A 22,981-nucleotide genomic window follows, 5' to 3' on the forward strand; every position below is an offset into this window, starting at 1 on the left:
CCCATAAGTGTGAGCTCAGTGGTTTCACTATCATCATCACTATCATTTTTGCATAGATAAGAAAATTGATCAAATTTTGAACAAAAGTGCATACCTAATGATTCTTCGTCTTCCTCATTCTTGATCAATAGAAAGTGAGGTCCTCCCAAACTTGAATAATTTCTAACATCTATAACTGTCATTGTATCTCATATATCCCTGTCAAAGTTTTATGAATCCCTTCTTTGAGCAATCTTCTTCTTTCCCATCATATTTACGGATCTTCTTCAAGCGATCAAGCTTCTTCTGAAGGACCTACTCTGATGCCAATTGTTGGGAAAAATACTTGGGGGGGGGGGGGGGGGTGGTGGGGTGAATCATTATTTTCAAACCATTAAACTTTTCAATTTAATATCCTGATTTATATACGCGAATTTACTAAAGGTAACCTACGTGTGTACGCAACTGTTATTAAGACAACTAGCGTATATCCACTAAACTTACCTTTTCGTTAATTCATCTTTTTTCTATCTTAAGCCAGTGAATCAATACTTCATTCAACATTATATAAATAGTAACCATGTCCAATAATAAAAAATTAAACCATCACACATTATCAACACACATGAACATTGGGATTTAAGGTGGAAACCCAATGTGGGAAAAAACCATCGCTGCTATTGTCTTTGTCTTCTTTTTAATATAAAAAAAAAAAATTACAGCGTTGTACTAGCACAAATTCATACTAGTACATAGGCACCCACCTGCAAAAGGTTACAACCTTCACTCGTTCTCCAACTAATTTCCATAAATAATTTTATGAATGATATGATAAGGTTGAGGTAGGGATATACCTTAGTTTGATACCTTTCTAATGCGAGGAAAGCTTACAAAGGATTGGATCACCAGATTGATGGGGAAGCAAAGAAGAGGATGCCTAAACTTGAAAGTTGAGTGAGTGCTTGAATTTCCTGAGGGACTGAGAAGAAAAGAAGGTAAGGCCATAAAATAAATCTATTTTGGATGGTCATGAACATGTCTTATTGTAATCATAAGCACATTGGTGATGTGATTGGAAACAATAATCTGAAAAATGTTCATTGAAGGAACGACTAGTGCAAGGATAAAAAAACTAGACATTGAAGTATTAGAGATGTTTTGAGGTCTAAAATGGGCCTCCTAAGGAATATTATAAAATAGTAGTGGAAATAATAAAATAATATTAGAGTCTCCCGATCAGGATGAGAGATGGTGTCAAAGGCGACAGGCTTTGATGTGATATGGATCGTACACTAACAATAACTACCATCGTCCCCCACATGCTCAAGGCAGGGGATGCGATGTCCTTAGCCATGAATGCATGGTCATTGGACTAGAAAGGTGGTAAAGGGAGGAATAAGACAAGGTGGTGGAGATGGTTTTGGCATTCGACGTGTCGGGGAAGAGAGAATTGTAGTGGAGACGAAAGGCAACTCAGAGCTAAAGAAGGGCGAAGGCACCTTGGCTGTGGACTAGCAACGGTTCTTTGGTATGTAATTTGGTCTCGTTCATGCATGAATTCTATGATATGGATCGGTTCTTGCATAAATTACATGCTTTGGTGGGGGTTTTCCTAGGGGGGAAGGGAGAGAAAAGAGGTTGTCCCAATGGGGATTAGCACTGTATGGGAGAAATAGGGGGAGGAAAGGGAGGGCCATGGCATGGCTCTGCATTTTTTTTTATCACATTTGAGTCTAAATCTTAGTAGCGGCATTAGTAATGCTGGGTTGAGTAGAGATACAGGCCCCTACCTAGTTTCTCAGACCAGGGGAATAAGGGATAGTGGGTGTGCTATGTCTAGGGGGCTGAATGGTGAAAGGAGAAGTAGGAAATAATTGTGGGTAGGGGGTCGGGATATTAGCCATGACAGTAAAGCACTCATAAAACCCTAGGAAAATGGGAATATGCATGGTAGAAAGGGCGTAGCTAGGGACCCTGGCCAGTATATGGGACAGAGGGGCAAGCATAACCATGGCAAGCAACTACTAGCTGATGGAGTTGAAAGCGGGTATGAAAGTAAGCGTCGATCTAGGCTCTTGATGGGCCTAAGGGCTTGGCTCCAGCTATAGTGGGATGACAGGAAATTGCACCATGGCAAGGGGGAGGGGCACTGTGAGGAGCCCTAGGAACCATGTTCAAAACCTAATTCCCATGGCCACTTATGGGCTCTTAGATACCTTAGCCCACAGAAGGTGAATCATGGAAGAGAGGCGTTATATGAATAATTGCATTGGGACGATGTGCATGGGTTGATGGGCCTAACTTTGTTTGACTGCCCACAGGGCATCATAGAATAGAGTATGGCTCCAGCAAAGAGAGGGTATGGTCGTGGCAGTAGGGACCGAACCCATTGGGCAAACAAGAGGTCGAGCACGATGAAAGGCCACCGGGGCCATAAGACTTTCAAGCACCTCATAGCAGAGGAAGCATAGACATATCATGATGAAATGGATGAAGAAATTTAGAAGACGATCGACGACTAAGGAGCAGAGATAAAACAGGAAACTGAACCAGAGGAGGAGATAGATGACTAGAGGATGATGGTCCCTAATCTAGAGAATACCTGAGGCATAATTACATAGTTCAAACACACCATATACTTGTACTTCTTGATGAAAAGTCTGCTTGGAAAAGTGATGGAACAAATCTCTGTGGGGATGGTAGTCACAATGTAGGGCCTACCCAATTATAAAAAAGACATGGAGAAAATCCTCTTTCAGTTGCACAAACATGACATTACGATGGATCGTATTGACCATCACATCCTTTACATCCTGGAGCTATATGGAATGCCAAGGGAAACTGCTAAAGATCCTACTCCTATAGCCTTTGTCTCTAATGAGTAGAAAGAGAAAAAAGACTAGATTCCTCATGCGCAGTTTTTGTTTATGCGAGTAGCTTTTAAATTTCCTGTTGCATATGTTAGTTATTGCGGTTATGTAATATTTTGACATGAGACTGAGACATATCTAGCTTTGCTAGAAAGGCTGAAGCAATTTTGTTTTTGGATGGTGTATAATGTTGACCGGTGGCTAACAAACTTGGTTTCCCCTCAGGGCAAGTTGATGCCACCCAATCAATCTTTGTGGTGTAAATTTGCCTAGTATATAATAAAAAATGGATGGACCTGCTAAGCTTTACAAAAATAAAATTAAAAAATATTAGAGTAATCATCAAAGTTTAGAGGGGAAAAAGAAAAAACTACTTTTTCAACTCATATTTTCAACTTATTTCCATATGGTTTTACTCGAATTTCAAGTGGGAGTACTTGTTGGTTGCATAATTTAATTCCTCATCGAAGGATTACCCATGTTGCAAACTTTCGATGGACCCTACTACATGAAATCTAGGAAGTACATAGAAAAACATGTTTGTAATCATGTTTTTTCATGTATTTCTAATTTTTCATGTAGTGGGCTCCATTGAAAGTATGAAACATGGGTACTCCTTTGATGAGGAATTAAATTTTTACATCCAATGAGTGCTCCTACTCTAAATTTGAGTAAAATCCTAGAAATATAATTTGAAAATATGAGTTGAAAAGGTATTTGTTTTTTTATTTTTTTACTTTTTTACTCCAAAAATGGTGAATCGTCCCCCCATGGTTGACATCATCGTCTTGAATCCTATTGGTTCTTATAAAGTTGATTTTGGTTGTACATTTTTGTTTTGAGGCCCATTTTAGACCTCAAATTTTCTCTAATGGCAGGCAACACTCTAGAGAAAATGAATTGGTCCAATATTGGATTGAATAAATCAAGCACCCAAAGAATACAAAAAGGGTCACTGGTAGATCACTAAATTTATAAAGTAAAGGTTACCGAGTGACTGGGTGAGCCATTGTGCATATAAATTCTATTGCAAAAGCTTAAATGAGTGGTATATATAAATCTCGATATCAGTTGTGTTTTGTCTTACAAGAATTTATTTTTATATTGTATATGGTCATTAAACACTAAGGATGGTGTTCCCCCAAGGGGAAGGGGTTTGTGATATCTCTAATCACTTTTCACCTTTGTACATCCTATAAATATTTTGAAAGAGAATATAGGAACATGGGTTGAGTCAAAGGGATAATTTATTTTAGGGTTGAGGAGGATTTTTTCTTGGGGCATATATATTTTAGGTTTTTCTTATAGCCATAAATACTGACAAATGACAAGCAAGGGGAAAGTGTTATTGTGTTTATTGGCCTACAAGACTTGGCATACATACATAAAAGAAACTTAGGATGACAAGCCTAACCAACAGAAAAATTAGGGGACTAAAGATAACTAAAGTTATGTTGATTGGTCAAAAATGAATTAGGCCACAAAGTTGGATGAAATAGGATAGGAGGAGAATATAAGTTTGGAAATGCAAGACAAAGGAGGGGGGGATACAAGACTACAAAAATTTGGGAGGGAGGCAGTCGAGGAGCAATAGTTTAGGAAGTTCAATATAGATATCACGACTGACAGTGGGAATAACATGAATAAGAAGGAAACTGTCACGCGGAAAGAGTCGTTAGTGCGGACACAACCGACCTTCCTAGAAGCCTAAGACTTTCTAATGACAAACAAGACAAATAAGAGCAATCCTTCCCTAAATATGCTTTTACAATATGAGAAATCAAGTGTTTAGATCCTACTTGTAAACCAACGTTGTTGTAGTAGTCCAGCTTCGTTGATCCGGATGAGCTCCTCCTTCCCTTCGAAACCTGCATTCACTAACAATCAAACGATTAAATAGCACCTGAATATCACATAAAATAAAGCATATTTAACATATAGACCAAGGAGTATATGAAACAACTCATTAATAACAAATTGTTGAGAAGAATGGACTAATTTGTATTAAAAGGTAACAAAAGGAACCATTACAACCTGAGCCTTGGTGTTGTGCAAGCTCCTCCCAGGGTCCACAAGAGTTCTCCCTTACTCTGATCAGCTCACCCACCTCCCAATGGAAACAAGTAAAGATGGTAATCTCTCCTCACAAGCTTCTACAAGGAAGTCCTAATTCCAGCAGCATCTACCCTTAGGAATGTTCAGCTTTCAACCTCCCCTCCCCTTGGCCCAATGCCTATATTTATAGTGCTCTAGAGGAAGTTATTCAGGTCCACCATTAATGGGATAAGCCCCTCTTTGGATGGGATAGCTCCCCTATTGATGGGATAAGTTCCTCTTTGGTAGGGATACATGAACCATATGGAGGCGCTTCATACACATCAAACAAGCTTCTAGAAGACTCTAGAAATGACCACAAGTAACTTTTTTGGAGTGAAACTTGCGCCTTTTGACCTTTACAGGAGTACGCACCCACCCCTTTACATACAGAGCGTACAAGTACGCAGGTATTGTGAACTTGGGCTGCGTACACGCAGGTAAGGCTAAGAGAAACTGCGTACCAGAGATAATTGACTTTAAATGACTTTTCTCTCTTTCTTGAAGGTTGACATGGAGAGCAGAGGCATGAGACTTGCCAAGGAGGATAGTATGACAGTGGATGGAGCCATACTAACTGTAAATAGTCATGGTGACATTTTTTAGTGTAACAGATTGCCCCCTAAAGTGCGAAGCCTGTAGTAGATTAGGGTTTTTATGATCTAGGAAGGGTGAAGTACTTTATCATTTCAAGGAGTATCTTGCGGAGGACCCGGTCAGAACCTGCAAATATTCAACACAAAATACATATATAAGATAATATCATCGCTGAGGTAGGCATTCCCATACTCAGATTGAAAACTTTAACTAACAATCTAACTACTGCTCTGATACAAGAATGATTTTGCAGTACATCACAATCATAGACCTTTGTAGACACAGTATGGACGCAGCTATGATTAGTCTACTATATAATGAATACAAAACTCCTCGCAGCCTGGATGGTGGAAACTAGATCCAGGGTCTTCATTTCTACTTCCCGAATTGGTACGATTCTATCCATGCGAATAAATGAGTTGATGTCGAGCATGGTAGAAACCACTTGATTACCAGTCAATGATGTAAACCGTTAACAAGTATGAGAGAGACCACCAGTAATGTCAATGGTTCTCAAAGTACCCAGTACAATCCATGAAATGTGAATGAATGGGTTGATGTCGAACACGTCACGGAATCCTTCGATCGAAAGTCAATGATGTAATTTGTCGTCAAAGGCGAGAAACCTGCCATTGATGCATGCAGACTTCAAGGTACTGACGATTTCTAAGTCATCTTTCTAGATAATATGCTGATGTCGATAGAAAGCGACCCGTTGTAGGGAAGCCCACAACACGAAATCATTGTTCAAGTTGAAGAAATGTTGCTGTAAGGACTGACTCAGGGATGGTCAAATGGATGACAAGTATTTTGCATATGAATGGTTTATTTGCAGAGACCTCTTGAACACATAACGACACGACAGATGGCTTGGTGACGATTGACCCAAAGTTAATACCCGGAAACGGTTGAAGACTTTTAAAGTGGTTTGATCAACTTTAAGGCAAAGGATTTCCCAACCCAGGTGAATGGAAAGTGTCGTGTTCAAGAGCGGTGATAAGGTTCTTCTGTAACAAAGGATAACAAATCGGTTCATTCTTCTCTCTTTTCCCCCACCATTTCTGGCAAGTACCTCTTTATTTTTTACAAGCTTGAGGAGTATAACATATGCTTGATTATAAGCTCATCCTTCGGATGAGTCCAACTTAGTTTAGATTCGGACCCTAAGAAGGAGTGGTCCGTTCCTGTTTGTAATTGAACAGGTCCTCTACTGTGAAATTTTAACGAGTCCAGTATAGGAGAAACTCGGCGTTTTTCATTTTTAGAGAGTCTGAAAAAAACTTAAGAAGACTCCAGGTTGAACTTTTTCGTAAAGTTGTGTCTCCCAAGCCCGAAAAAGTATAAAATAATACTTGAGAGAACCGCTTGATCTTGCGACCAAGGAGTACTTTCATGATTAGTGTCTCTGACCTGAAAAGTAAAAAGTGATCAAGGACACGTCGTTTTATTTCCGTATCGAGTTTGAAACGACAAAAACCCGGCAATCTTTTCCTGTTTTTACGGTCAGAAAAGAGGTATAAGGGGACCGTCTTTTAATTCCGTTTTAACGAGTGTAAAAGAAACGCTCGGCAATCTTTTCATTTTTTAGGAGTCAGAAAAGGCTTAAAAGATGACTCTGATGTCTTGGTTCGTGAAAAATGATGATTTTACCCTAAAGTCCTTTTGTCCTGCACAAAAATGACACATTACTCATACCTGTTTAAGATGGGCAAAAATACATTGAAAAATATCTTTTCATGGTGAAAAATAAACAAACTTAGCATTCATTCATCCAAAAAACCTATAAAAAGACTTTTTACCATGTCATTTTTACCATTTTACTGTTAAGGTCGAGAAAAGGGCTTTTGACAAGAAACTTCCTGTGGACTTTGCGGAGAATCCGACCATCAGAATCGAGCGCCGTCTCTTTTAGGTATTTCACAACATCCTCCTCTTCAATTTCATCCGTTTAGAATTTCATTTCAAGTTTTAGTTTAATTTTTTGGAGGGTTTAGGGTTTTAAAGTCCGCCTTTCGGGGGACGCAGATGCCCCATGGGCGACCTGCGTACCCCGACTTTTTCGTATATGGGAAAAAGGTCGGAGTACGCAGCCCACCTTCAGAACAGCTGCGTACCGCCGCTCTGTTTTCTGAATGCGGGGTGCATACCCCGTGAAACGCGGATTTTCAAACCCCAAACCCCAAATTTAACCAACCAAATTTTGTTTAATGAATTCTAATCATTGTTTTTTGGTGTGTAGGTCACTCACCATGCTAGATTGGCGTGAAAGAGAACACGAAGACGTTGATTTGGCCGCAATAGGTCATCAACCTTCTATTGATGCGTTAAAGGCATGCGGTCTCTACAAGTATTGGGCCATACCTGGCATGAGGGCCCAGGTGCCATTCTTAGAGTGGCTGGTTGAAAGGTGGAATATTCAGGATCAATGTTTTTACATCGGAGAACACCAGCTCGAGATAGAGTCCTCCGACATATACTTTCTCACTGGCTTGCCTAACAGGGGCGAGCAACTCTCTCTATTCGGGACTAGACCGGGTGGCCAATCCCTTGCTAGTCTCCGGCTAGAGTGGTGCAACAATCAAAACCAGGATAAGGGGATAGAAATCAAATACATATCCCGACCTGAACTTATGGTAATTGCCTTTACAGTTACCAGACTTTGCGGCGCTGCCGCTTTGCACATAGCCACTGGTTGCCAAATGCGGATGGCTATAGATTGCTTCCAAGGCACCATTTTCAACTGGTGTGATGCTGTGTTGGCCAATATGAAGGGCCAACTAACCAGGGCAAAGAACGGACAACTGAAGACTTTTGGATATGGGCCTTTAGTTGTGAGCTTTGCCCTAGAGAGAGTTCCAATGCTGATCCCCCAACATCTTACAGTTCCAGTTGGGGCTCCTCGGGAGCCTAAGTTGATGAGATGGGTTGCGGTAATGGCCCGACATCCTGATGAGGGAGCAGCAGTTGTTCGATTTCCTGATGGTGACTTTCACTGGCTGGAGGGCCAGGTCTTTGCGATTCAGGATTTTCCTTATGCCGGAATGGATTTTCGCAATGATCCGGACATGGTTCTTCCACAGGGAGAACAATGGGATGACAGAGGTACTTCATTTTTCACAAGTTTTTAAATTATCTATTTTTTGTTTTTTATATATCGTCTCAAAACTGACAGCACAAATTTTCAAAATGCAGATGTAGGTCCACGGCGTCCGGCCAATCTCCGGGCTTTTGAGAGAAGAGTACCAGCTGTACCAGCACCGGCCCCACAGGATGCGGCCGCAGAGACCTTAGCCGAGCTGGAACAGGATCTAGAGCGTCTGACGGCGGGTATACCAGAGACCACTATAGATGACATTCCTATCTGACTTCAGCGCTACGTGGTCGCAGTCCCAGGACCTTTCAGGAGGTTCCTGTGTAGGGTAGCGCGGGCAGTGGTCTCATATAGAGAGCACCACCAATGATTGGCTAGTCACTTTTGTAGACACATGCGACATTTTTGGTTTTTTGTACTTATCATTTTTGCCGACCATAAGGTGTTTTTCAACCTATGATCAAAGACGATGTATATTTTTTGACACACTCCTATCTATATATATCATTATTACCGGCTTATTTTGTTAAACATGTGTGATGAAATGTTTATAAATTTACATTTATGATTGTTACAAATGTCTATTTAACATTCGAGACGCCATTGCATCTGCTAATGTATTTAAAGACCTTGGAATGTGCTGATATTCAATGTAATCAAATTCACGTTCCAAGAGACGCACCCTCAAAAACAATCTTAATAACACCAGATTTCTAATGGCATAGACTCTATTAAGTTGTAATACAACGAGTTCAGAATCTAACCTCACTATCAAACTCCGAATCCCAAATGAAATAGATTCAGATAATAATTCAATCACTGCACTGTATTCTGCAATGTTGTTTGTTGTTTGACCGAGGCTCACCCCATGCATAGAAACTAACTCGTCAGAGGGCGAATAGATAACCCAAGCTGCGAAAGAGATATTCCGTGTACTACGACAAGCACCATCAGCAAATCCAATGTACGTTTGGAGAGGCGTCGACATCTGCAATATCAAGAGTAAAACCAAGATAAGCCAGAATAACGACAAAAACACACTCTTTTAAACTAAGCACACAGTCTAAACTAAGCAAACATACCAGCTAGAAAGAAAATTAACCTAACTAGAACTAACTAAATCTCCATACCCACCATTTAAGCATAATACCTCTTTAGGTAAAGTCCATTTCTGGGCTTACCCAAAGAGTCCCCATCAAAATCTACCAGCTCATAGGCCCCTTTTGCTAGCTTTCGCTTGACGATGTAGGGTCCATGCCACATGGGAACGAATTTTCCAGCACCTAATTTATCGTTAGCTTGATCATATAATAGCACTAGGTCTCCTTCCGAAAAATTACGAGGGGTCACGTTACGATCATACTGAGCTTTCATCCTTTTTGCGTGAGTCTCGATTGCCAAAGCAGCATCACGTCGAGTCTCATCTAATTTAGCTAAGTATAACAGACGCTTCTCCTCTTCGGAAGTAGCTGGGAGTAATTCGATAGCCATTTGAAGTGATGGGATTTCGCATTCAATGGGCAACACTGCTTCTAAACCATAAACTAGTTGGAAAGGAGTGAACCCTGTTGATGTTTTTACTGAGGTTCGATACGCCCAAAGCGCTGAAAATAACATGTTGTTCCAATTCGACCGATGAATACCAATGATTCGTTGGATCATGATAATTAGAACTTTGTTGATGGATTCAACCAAACCATTTGCTTGAGGATAATAAGGAGTAGAACTATCATGGCGTAAACCAAGCTGGCTTGTAAGTTCTGTCATCATAATGTTTCGAAAATGGCGCCCATGGTCAGTGGTTATCGCTTGTGGGACACCAAACCTAGCAATAATATGATTGAATACGAAAATCGCTGTTGTTTTGCGCTTGCCTCGAATGTAGGCATCGCCTCGGCCCACTTAGTAAAATAATCAACCGCAAGGATGATATACGCATGCCCCCCGGCCGAGTGAGGGTTACAAGTAATAAAATCGATACCCCATTTAGCAAAAGAACCAACGACAATTATAGGGTGGAGAGGAGCAGGTGGTGCGCGCATCTTGCGATCAAACACTTGACAGTTGTGGCATTTTCGGACCGCAATGATACAATCTTTAAACATGGACGGCCAGAAATAGCCAGCACACAACACCTTCTGAGCTGTGGCGTACCCAGACATATGACCGCCACATGCTCCAGAATGACAGTCATTCAAAACCCTTTCTGCCTCTTCATGAGTTAAGCAACGACGAAAAACCAAGTCCGCCCCACGACGATAAAGAGTATCTCCAATAATTCTGTATTGTTGGGACTGGAATCGAATTTTCCGGCGTTTCGACTTTGAAGCTTCCGGCCGAAAGGATTGGGTTTGGAGATAGACGATTATATCCCCATACCACGGATCTAAAGTGCTGATGAGAAACAGAGATTCGTCCGCAATGGGTTCCTCTGCCACAGTTTCCGTGTCAACACGTGGGAAGTCACACATCAATTCCGCAAAAACTAAGGATTTCTTAGACTTGGACTTCTCGAACTCCAAATCGAACTCTTGCAGGATAACAATCCATTTGGAGTACTTGCCCCCTAGCAATTGTTTTGTTAAAATATATATCATAGGGTTGCAATCCGAAATCACTGTAGTTTTACGGAGAAGAATGTAATGACGAAAACGCTGGACAGCCTGAACAGCTGCCAGGGCCAATTTCTCCACATGCGAATATTTTAGCTCAGTGGGATTTAACGTCCTACTAAGATAATATATCACATGTTCCGTTCCGAGTTCGTCTTCCTGAACTAAGACCATTCCAATGGTGGAGTGGGAGGCGGCGAGATACAAAAAGTAGTCCTGATTGTAGTTGGGAGGATGCAGCAACGGTGCATGGGTCAACGCGTGCTTAAGTGCATCAAAAGATTTCTGAGCTATCTCATCCCAAAAAAATTGAGCGTTTTGTTTCAACAACCGGGTGAAACCTTTGTAACCTCGGAGTAGTTAGGAATGAATCGACGTAAAAAGTTTGCTTTCCCCTGCAAACTTTGGAGTTGGCGCAAACTCGAAGGAGGAGGCAATTTGATGATAGCTTCGACCTTCGAGGGATTGATGCGGATACCGGCCTTTGAAACGACAAATCCTAGCAATCGTCCCACTTCTATGCAGAAGACACATTTGTGTGGGTTCAACCGAATTCGATAATGCCGACACCTCATAAAAATAGCAGGGGAAGTGGACAAGGTGATCAGCTCAATGTAAAGAATGAGCAGGCAAATCATCGAGATACGGTTGCACAATGTGCTTGATGTCGTGAAACGCGTAAGACATTGCCCGTTGGAAAGTTTCTCCGGCATTCTTAAGTCCAAAAGGTAATTTGCAGTAAGCAAATGTCCCCCAAGGACAAATGAAAGCCGTTTTTGGTTGATCGGCAGGTAGAATATTGATTTGGTTGTAACCGGAAAAACCGTCCATAAAGGAAAATATTTCACTGCCGGCACAATCATCAATTATTTGATCAATATAGGGCGTGGGATAGTTGTCTTTTGGACAAGCACGATTTATATCCCTTAGTCGATACATATTCTTATTGTTCCTTGTTTCTTGTTAACCGGAACAATATTCGATACCCAATTCGTTAACGGGATCGGATAAAAGAAACTTGCTTTCAATAGCTTCTCGACTTCTGCTTTAATCACAGCCGCTTTCCTAGGGTGTATCTGACACAGATGTTGCCGAACGGGTTTAGCATCCGGGTAAGTTTTAATTTCATGAACAAAAATAGATGGATCAATTCCTGGCATTTCCTCATAGGACCAGGCAAACACGTCGCGGAATTCTTGAAATAGGACCTTGTATGTTTGAATTTCGTTATCTGTACATGAGGCACCTATATGAATGTTTTCAATAATTCCGGTTTTGACTGAAATGTCAATGGCAATAGTTTGAGAAATATTTCCCAAATTCAACTCTGAATCAGGATGTTTTGTGGGATTTTGAGCGTCCTTGACATATTCAGCTGTAAAAATTGATGAAAAATCATTTTCAAAATCATCATCCTCAGGTAAAAACGAAGATCTATGATGAAGATCTTCCCATGGTAGATCGTCTACACTTAGGATTTCGCGAAGTTGTTCGTCAGATGACACGACTTCGGGAAACGTTATCCGTTCTGAGGTTGATGTGAAAAGTGATTCCTCACGGACCACATTCATTTGGTCGAATTGGGTTGAACTGGAGTCGGAAAAAGACTGCACGGCCTCATAAGCAATTTCATATGGACTCAAAGGCATTGCATTACCGAATGAGTCTATCTCAGATTCAGATGGGACAATCCAAGGATCATCGTAAATAATAGTGTCTGAAGTAATCATATGAATGGATGCGAATGAAGGGTCTGCATTGATCGAAGGAAAAGGAAAAGTTCCCAGTAAACCGGAATCTTTAACTAATCCTACACCAACATCCTTGTAAGGGATAGTCATTTTACCGACATGCTGGATACTCTCTGAAGAGGCTGGGTCGGATGAAAAGTAAGCCAGCTGGTCTATCGTCACGATCTTACCATTATGTGGAAACTTTATAACTCTGAAGACCGATGACACGACCGTTGTCATAGCGCAAGACCAACTGCGACCCAAAAGAAGGTTGTAGTCTAGAGGGGCATCAACCACCTCCACATCCAGACTAACGATTTTTCCTTCAACCCCTATAGGCAAATCCTGTAGAATGCCAAACGGATGGAACCCACGGCCATCAAAGGCCTTAAGAATCGTTGGGGATTGGTTCAGTGAAGGAGAACCAAGCGATCTCCAACACTGAATCGACATAATACATGTAGAAGCTCCTTCATCAATTACAGTCCGATGAATAGGCCTGTTTTTTACTATCACTGGAATCTGGAAAGCCATTTGATGAGGGAGACGCGGTGTACTATTTTCTAGATCAAAGATTATCAGGTTTGGGTCTTAAATATCAACAGCTCCTATAGCCGACAAGAGTAATTTTCGTTGTGCTGGGCATGATTGCAACACTTCCAAAGCCGACATTGCTGAGGGTGAAACAGCTAAATCCTCAACAATGTTATAATTCTGAGCTGCTCTCGCATGTGGATTGAAAGCAGACATTTGAAGTATACCCTTGGCGGGCGGTTTAATTACCAAGTTCGGGTTAGGTTTCTCGATCTGTAGTGGATCGGAACCGGGAGCTGAGGTTGATGGATTAGAATGAGAAGATTCTGCTTCTTTGCCATCAACAGGATTCTTACTACCATAATCTTGCGATCGAGTCGCAATCCGTACATGAGACATCATCAATATGGGTTCTTCACTGGCACTCGAGGAAGAACCTATCATTTTACTCTCCTGCTTTGGAAATGGATCTTTCAAAACAACAGGAGTTGGGGAACCTTTAACGATTTTCACGACCTCTGCCCGATGAGGGCAATCTCTTGTGAAATGATCTTCTTCACAAATTAAACAAGGATAGCGAGGTTTGTGCTTTTCGTCGTTAGATTCCGACTTCTCTTTTTTCTCCTTTGGAGCCTTGTCTGCTTTATCCTTCTTCTTTCCTTTCTTCTTACCACCGTTTTTTGATTTAGCCGTAGATGTCTCTACAGCATGAATGTCGGCGGTAATTTCAGGAGAAGACTCTCCTGTCGGGGAGTCTGGTAAGGTTATTATTGGAGAAGAATTCTTTGAGGATTTCTTCTTACTTTTAGTATTCACCATACCAATCATGCCATCAGCAGCATGAGACCCCGAAGGAGCAGCAGCGATTTGATTTGACTTAGGAAGATCTGGGATCTTCTTGTGCAACGTACCCGACTGAGTGTAAACTAAGTTAAGGTATTGGGCTTGAGCAATGACTTGCTCCTCAGTAACTACTCCGGCCTTAGCTACATCTTCAGTAATCTTCGGTAATAATGATTTTACAAACCATTCAGCTAAGATTTGGTCCGGGATAAAAACTTTCACTAAACGTCTTCGACGTCTCCATTCATGAATATGATCGGAAATATAGGTGGAGGTCGACTGTTTTAATGAAGTTAATAGCTCCGTGCCGTTATCGTATCTAACTGGCAACTGAAAATGAGTTAGGAACGAGGTAGCTAACTGGCTAAAATTGTAAAAAGAGGCCCGTGGTAACTCAATGTACCACTTGGCCGCGAGACCAATGAGCGTACGCTGGAAAAGACGTAAGCGGATTGAATCATCCGAGATAGAATTTGAAGCACACCAGAGGTGGTAAGTCATCACGTGATTGGACGGATCCTCTCCAGACTTACCTTCAAACTTGGGTATATCACTGGGCAACTTATTTGGCATTGGCGGCCAGAACGGAAGATATTGAATTGGATCGTTCGTTAGGCGCGTCAAGTTTGGTAAATCCAAAGTTGCGAGAAACGGTAACTGCCGGTTAGGATCTCTAAAACTCTGGGTCACAAGACCAGTCCCAGGAGGAGGATATCCAGGATAACTTGGAACAGGAATCGCATTCGGGATATTATATCCTCCTGGAAAACCAGGATTAACCGGACCGTACTGGGGTTGTTGAGGTTGTTGATAAGTGTACCCAGGATACGGTTGATACTGGTAAACCGATTGTTGGACAGCAGGACCGAATTGGTACTGTCCCTGGTACTGTTGGTAAGTAAATGGAGGTTGACTTGTTACAACAGTACTTAAACCAGGCTGCCCTACAGGCATCTGGACCGTAGTTTGAATCATAGATCCGGACAACGGTAAAGATGTCTGAGGAGTGGTTGCAGAGACAGTAGAAACCGGAGCTGTCGATACTCCAGAAGTAAGTGCGGTAGATGTTGCGGTAGTTGCAGCAGTCGTTTGAGATGGAGTAGAAGGTACAATTGGCGGCTGAGTAACTACCGAAGTTACAGAAGTTTGAACATTTGACTGGACAGGTTGCGGTTGCTGGGGTGAACCAGAAACTACGGGTTGTCCAGTTTGAGGTACCAACTGTATACTTGGCTGCAACACCTGTTGACCCTGTGATGGATCCCACACTATCATTCCGCGGTATTGACCCGTAACAGGTTGAGGATACTGAGATCCATAACCGGATTGAGGATAGGATTGATAACTGAAAGGCATAGTTCCCATACCTTGAACATATGACTGACCTTGAGGTGGTTGATAACCTTGACTCGAGTATTGACCTTGAGGTTGATAACCTTGGGGTTGATACCCTTGAGGTAAATATTGATACTGAGGTTGACCCTGGGGTACATATTGAGGCTGGGGTTGACCTTGAGGCATGTATTGTACCATGGGTACATACTGACCTTGAGGCTGCCCCCTAGACACAATTTGTGTACCTTGAGGTTGCCCCCTAGGCGTTAATTGAGGTTGCCCCCCAGGCGGTAATTTGCCACCTTGAGGTTGAGAAACGGGAACTGAACCTGACATCATATAAATGTCCCCTACACCCAACGGTTTATTACCATCATTTCCAGCTAATAACCCATGATCAATGGGTTGAGGAGATGCCCCCGCAAAGGTACCAAAAAGTGACTGGTACCCGGTGGGAACAGAAGGACCGTCGTGTAAGAAATATTTAGGAGATTGAGTAAACACGGACGACTGACCAGACATATTTATAGGAGTATAAATACCTCCAGGTGGAAAAGGAGTACGAGGTGGAGAAAAACCTACCCCTGAGTTGTCTAAATAAGTGGTTAACGAAAGGTACCAAGTAGTACTTCTAGGAGGACTGTAAAAGATAGATTCACGCTCTCTTAGATCAATAGTAGGTTGATCTTCAAGGATAGATACACCTAATTCTTCCTCTGGAGCAAGTTCTTCAATAGCTATCAAACCAGTAGGAAGATTTTCGGTGATGACTCTTTCTACCCTAGGTGAATCTGGTACACTAGAAGTTGGAGTAACAGGTTTAGATATTTCAGGTTCTTCGCCTATATCACTAGTAGAGGAAAAACTACCAGCAAGCTCAGAAACTTCAACTGCTTTAGGATTATAACTTGTTTCTAGACTTTGGTAATCTTGATGGACTACCAACGAAGACTCTCCTTCTTCTGGTGAACCTACTCTACTGCCACTAGGAGGAGTTACAAGGACCTTTAAACCTTCGTAATGACTTGGGACGTCTTGAGGAGGTTCACCCCGAAGTCTACGGGATTTCCTCAACAATTCGGCCACAGAAACAACCTCAGGAGACTTGCCCCGAAGTCTACGGGACTGTCTCGGTAATTCTGCCACAGTTAAAAACTTTTAACTACTACACACGCAAACAAAGTAAAATCTCAAAGAAAACCACCTAAAGTCTCTAAAGAACCAAACAAATTTGAATCATACGCCTAAAGAATCTAGGGCGTCAAACCAAGCACAAACAATAGCCTTCCAGACCGAAAACGCTAGTTGGAGATGAAACCAAACATCGTCGGATTCAGTACAGAAGTGGCGGGTGGAACAGTTACCCCGGCAACCTGCTTAATGAATAGACTGGCACAAGTTCCTCCACTTTAACCGTCTCGAGTGAAGTGAACCCCCCGGAAAATCCAAGTGAGTCTAGCTGACGTCTGCTCCAGGTACAGTGGGATCTTCCCTCCACCGTCACCTCGGTAGAATCCTAAAGATAATGGTCACTAAGGTTACCAATCGCAACAAATGCACCTGGGGGAATAGTCTACACTCCGACAGCACACAAGGGCAGAGTATCAAGCTCAATCCCCTCGCCGGCTCCTTGACAATAATCCAAGGTTTACCGACAAGTGACCCCTGGCTCCTCGACAATGGTTAATCCGAGGTTTACCGTTTGTAATACGTGCGTGTCTGGAGTCGTTCCCAACGAGGGAGGATTGATCCCCTCACTGGTTCGGACACGAGCTCGTGCTTCTCCTTTAAGAGGAGCTTTCCCAGAGTACAAATGAAACAATTGGATTTATTCTATCACAAGATAAGCTACTTGTTTGGTTTTGTTGTCTTGGAGAGTTAATTACTCTCCTACTCCAAGACACTAGCCTGATCTAAATTGGTGTTTCAGAGCCCTAGTAAATAAAAGTTTCTAAGTTGATTTTACTTTAAGCGTTAATTTTATGGTTTTTCTTAAAGACAAAAAGGTAGTGGAGATGAAACTGGTGGTGTGTAGACTCGACTCGCAACCACTACAAAGATGCACCTAAGATGATTTACACTACTTTTCCTTTTCAATGAATCTCCTAACTAAGAGAGTTGGAAAATGCAAATTTTATAGAAAACAACTTTCTTAGTAAAGACAATCAAAGAAACAATTCTCTTTATCTTTTCAAAACACACAACTCATGACGACTAATTACTCTACGAAATTTCCTTTTTCTCCCAAAAGTCTACAAATGCTACCAAAGCAAACTTTTTCCAAAAGAATTTTTGTGTTTTTTATATATTAATAAAGCAAGTAAAACTATTTTATCAAATCGAATTTAACAAATCTAAGACAATCAAATCAAATTCACTCAAAAGCAAATTAAAAGGAAATTTACCTAAAAGTAAAAAATAATGAGGACAAAAGCCTACAAGAATGATTCCCAGATGTTTTACTTAGTCAAAATGCAACTAAGGATCAGTTCATGCAGAATCATAAACTAACCAAAAAACAAAATCGAAATCTTTTTGTTCTTTTTTCTCAAGAATGGAATTCAAGGCTTTAACAAACAAACTTTTCGAGATTCGCAAAGAGAAGACACAAAGGTAGGTCTCTCACTAGGGTGACTTCTATGACAGGCCCGACTCCTAAGAGGACTGGTCAAAACCAAGGAGATCCAAAGTTTGACAACCTCTAACGCCAAAGTCACTACAGGACCAGTTAAAAATCAAACCCTAAGGCAAAATCCCTATGAATTCCACTAAAACCCTCGACACTAACGGGACAAGTTCAGGTGAAGGTCTTTGACAGTAAACTGATGGATCTGGGCAGTAAAAACAAATTAAAAACAAAATCTAAAGAGCAAAAAAGGAAAAATTGAAATTTTCTCAAAATTGACAGGGGTACGCAGGTCATCTATTCACACAGGCGCGGGTACGCCCTATGCACAAAGACACAGTGCGTACAAGTACGCACTATGTCAAACCCAGAGACTGCGTACTGCTGGCAAAGCCAAGAAAAATAAAAAACTAAATTGACTCTAAGCTAACCCACCCAAATACACAGCTAGACAACCAAAAATCAGAAAGCAAGCAATTTTTCTCAGACCATAATATCAAATCAAAGAAGAACTCAAACACATTCATGGATTCCCCAGCGGAGTGGCCATTTTGTCACGTGGAAAGAGTCGTTAGTGCGGACACAACCGACCTTCCTAGAAGCCTAAGACTTTCTAATGACAAACAATACAAATAAGAGCAATCCTTCCCTAAATATGCTTTTACAATATGAGAAATCAAGTGTTTAGATCCTACCTGTAATCCAACGTTGTTGTAGTAGTCCAGCTTCATTGATCCAGATGAGCTCCTCCTTCCCTTCGAAACCTGCATTCACTAACAATCAAACGATTAAATAGCACCTGAATATCACATAAAATAAAACATATTTAACATATAGACCAAGGAGTATATGAAACAACTCATTAATAACAAATTGTTGAGAAGAATGGACTAATTTGTATTAAAAGGTAACAAAAGGAACCATTACAACCTGAGCCTTGGTGTTGTGCAAGCTCCTCCCAGGGTCCACAAGAGTTCTCCCTTACTCTGATCAGCTCACCCACCTCCCAATGGAAACAAGTAAAGATGGTAATCTCTCCTCACAAGCTTCTACAAGGAAGTCCTAATTCCAGCAGCATCTACCCTTAGGAATGTTCAGCTTTCAACCTCCCCTCCCCTTGGCCCAATGCCTGTATTTATAGTGCTCTAGAGGAAGTTATTCAGGTCCACCATCAATGGGATAAGCCCCTCTTTGGATGGGATAGCTCCCCTATTGATGGGATAAGTTCCTCTTTGGTAGGGATACATGAACCATATGGAGGCGCTTCATACACGTCAAACAAGCTTCTAGAAGACTCTAGAAATGACCACAAGTAACTTTTTTGGAGTGAAACTTGCGCCTTTTGACCTTTACAGGAGTACGCACCCACCCCTTTACATACAGAGTGTACAAGTACGCAGGTATTGTGAACTTGGGTTGCGTACACGCAGGTAAGGCTAAGAGAAACTGCGTACCAGAGATAATTGACTTTAAATGACTTTTCTCTCTTTCTTGAAGTTTGACATGGAGAGCAGAGGCATGAGACTTGCCAAGGAGGATAGTATGACAGTGGATGGAGCCATACTAACTGTAAATAGTCATGGTAACATTTTTTAGTGTAACAGAAACAGATAAAATTTAGAATGACCTCCAAAGTAGAAGACACATGATCATCAGTCAAGTCTAAAGGAGAAACACCAATTACACATTTATATGGCCTTGTCTATGCATTTTCAAAACTTTCTCCTATATATCGTGAGGTAGTGCAGTGCTACACAAAATCGAGGTAGAAAATTCAAGTAACGAGGTGAAAATTAGTTGTAAGGATAAGTTACGTGACAAATTAGAGACTTGGAAGTAGTTCTAGTGCATGCATACATATCTACATGAGGTTCATGTGCTACAAGTTGATGTGCACAAGCTAAGTTGAGGAGTTGAAACATCAACACAAGTATAATCTCCATCCATAAGAAATACAATGTTTGTAAGGGATACATTAACCAAGTGGCAATGTCCATAGAACTCATACTAATGGAAATTTCTCGTGAAGAACAAGGTCAGTAAACTTTAGTCAATATATAGTAAATTATTGGACCTCTCTTGCTTTTTTTCTCCAGTTATGGTGGGTTGTGGACTCCCTCCATTGGGTGGAGCTACTGTGATAAACTAATTCAGGGTGGAGGTGAAGTCTTTGGAATCCCTAGTGTATATTGATCACGTCTTTTGAGAAACCTTCTCAAGCCCTCAAATCTAGCTCGGGGGAGACAATTACACAAGAGGTCTGGTTGCAGCCCATCTATGGTTGGGAGGCAAGTTACTATCCCTAGGTCAGTTTCCGTCTTCATTTGAGGTAAGTATCTCTCATATTAGCATACAATGAATTTCTCTTGTCTCATGGTAATTATATAGTGAATCTCTTACTTACCCAATGGAATTACTATTTCTAGACCTATAGTGTATCATGGCTATTTATGTATGTTGAAATGTGATTATGTAATGGTCTGTGTGTGTATGGAATTCATATAATGTTTATAATGTGTTGGATATATTTTATGTCATGTAATGAACTATATATACATAGTTTTCATGGTTATCAATACCAATATACATAAAATCATAATCTAAAATATTGGTAGGTATGAGGCTCAGAATGAGCGACTCGAGGTTAAAAAAATATTGATAGGATACAAATGTTTGTCTAGGCGGAGGAGGCTAAGACAAAATGGCTAACATATTAAATAATGGAATACAAGATATATAATCTTGAGCATAACAACTCTAAGGTGCATAAAAAACCTAGCTTTAGATGGGCTTGTGCTCGCTTTCAGCTAGCTAAAGTAGTGTTTGCATTGTTGGAATGAATGTTTCTCTTCACACAAATCATGGATTTGAACTACAGTAGTTGATGGATAAAATGTAGCTCTATGTGCTATGTGTCAAATTCATCACAATGGATTTTCATATACACATCTACTACGTAAATGTAATTCTACATCTACTCACAATGGCATTGGAAGTCATCATGGTCTAGTTGTTTACAAATTTAGCAGGAGATTATACCTGTAAGCACAATTCCAATGTCATTATATCCATAATTATTTATGTACCATTTATGTGCAATGCAACCTTTCAATTAGTATGCATGAAGACCAACCAAATATAATATTTCCATGGTAGGTATTTTTGAAAAATTGATCTATGTAATAAATTCATATACAAGAGAAAGATCAATTTTTCTTGTTATTTATTCCACTACAAGTAGCACAACAACAATATACTCAATAAATAATTAGGAAGTATTGTCAGGTAGGGGATATAGAGCTGGAGGTTATATTAAAGGACAAAGAAAGTATAATTTCCTGGAAAATCCATCATGATCATCATGAGGTCTTTCTTTGTGAATCCTGGCATACTCCTAGTTGGTATGGTTAGGTCCTTTCATTTTTAGAACTTAGAAGGTAAAGTTATCCAAAGAAATTTACGAATGAAGGTAGGTGAGTATTTGGAAGCTTCATTTGCATGTTGTAGGACCTTCCAAGACCAAGACTCACTCAAGTAAGTACTAAGACCTTTATGTTTACCTCTTGCATCAAAGGATGTTAAATCCTTGCCCATGTATTTTGGGAGAACTGGGTATAGGTAGAACCATTTCCCATCTAGTGGTAAGTTATTCCAAAATTTTTGTATTGCATTCATGAAAAAAAAAATAGAGTGATTATCTACTAGTGGAAACTTACTACCAATCAAATGGATGGGAAAGTAGCAGGTAAATTTCTTTGAGAAGAAGCATATCTATCAATATATATTTATGTAAGAATATTTTTGTCATACACGCATGATTAGATCAGATGAAAACCATTTTGGAGAAAGATTTTTTGTAGTATCACTAGATACCGCTAGAATGCTTATATGTAAACAAAGCTCCTATGTATGCAAGCAAGAATAATAGATAGCCAAAGACAAAGACCATATCCCCAACAATCTTTACCATAACGTTGAGAGATGGTGAACCCAAAAATAGATATATATTGAAAGAAAACTAGTTAAATGAGGAGGATAGGCTTAAGCATAAAATAAAGGTTCCCAAAATAGTAACTAACTCCACCTCCACCATAGAGGATTCCATAATAAGAACAAATTCCATTACCAAAATATTCCAGACCTTCAATCAATACCACATTCCAATGATAATTTGGAAAAACTCTACCAAAACCGTCAAACATTCCAAGTACAGGATGGTATTTACTGGAAGAGAAACCACCATCTAATCCATACCACCTAAACATCCAATTCTGAAGGCTTGATTTTGCATTATCCCATAGGAGCTATGAGATTCAATATTCAGCCCTTTGTCTTCTGAACCAGAGTTATTACTGTGCATGTTGTTGGTACTTGGGGACATCCTTGGAGCTCCCAAATTGATAGAAGAAAATAATGGAATGACTTGTGATGCTTGTGAGGGTTGAGTGCTAACTATGTCATGTGCCCTTCCACATGAAATTGTTAAGGGATTAGATAACTATAGTGCCACTGGACTACGCCAAGCCACTGAACCATTAGCTATGATCGAGTCGGTGGTTGGGCACATGTGTATATTTAAATAAGGTAATTATTTCTAGGGTTTACAACAATTTAAATAATCTCAGGGGGGCTCAATATGAGAATGTAATATACGTTCCCTAACCCAA

The sequence above is a fragment of the Pinus tabuliformis genome, chromosome 2_2 (assembly GCF_031772625.1).
Source record: "Pinus tabuliformis cultivar Carrire ecotype Pingquan chromosome 2_2, CPIR1, whole genome shotgun sequence".
NCBI lineage: Eukaryota > Viridiplantae > Streptophyta > Pinopsida > Pinales > Pinaceae > Pinus > Pinus tabuliformis.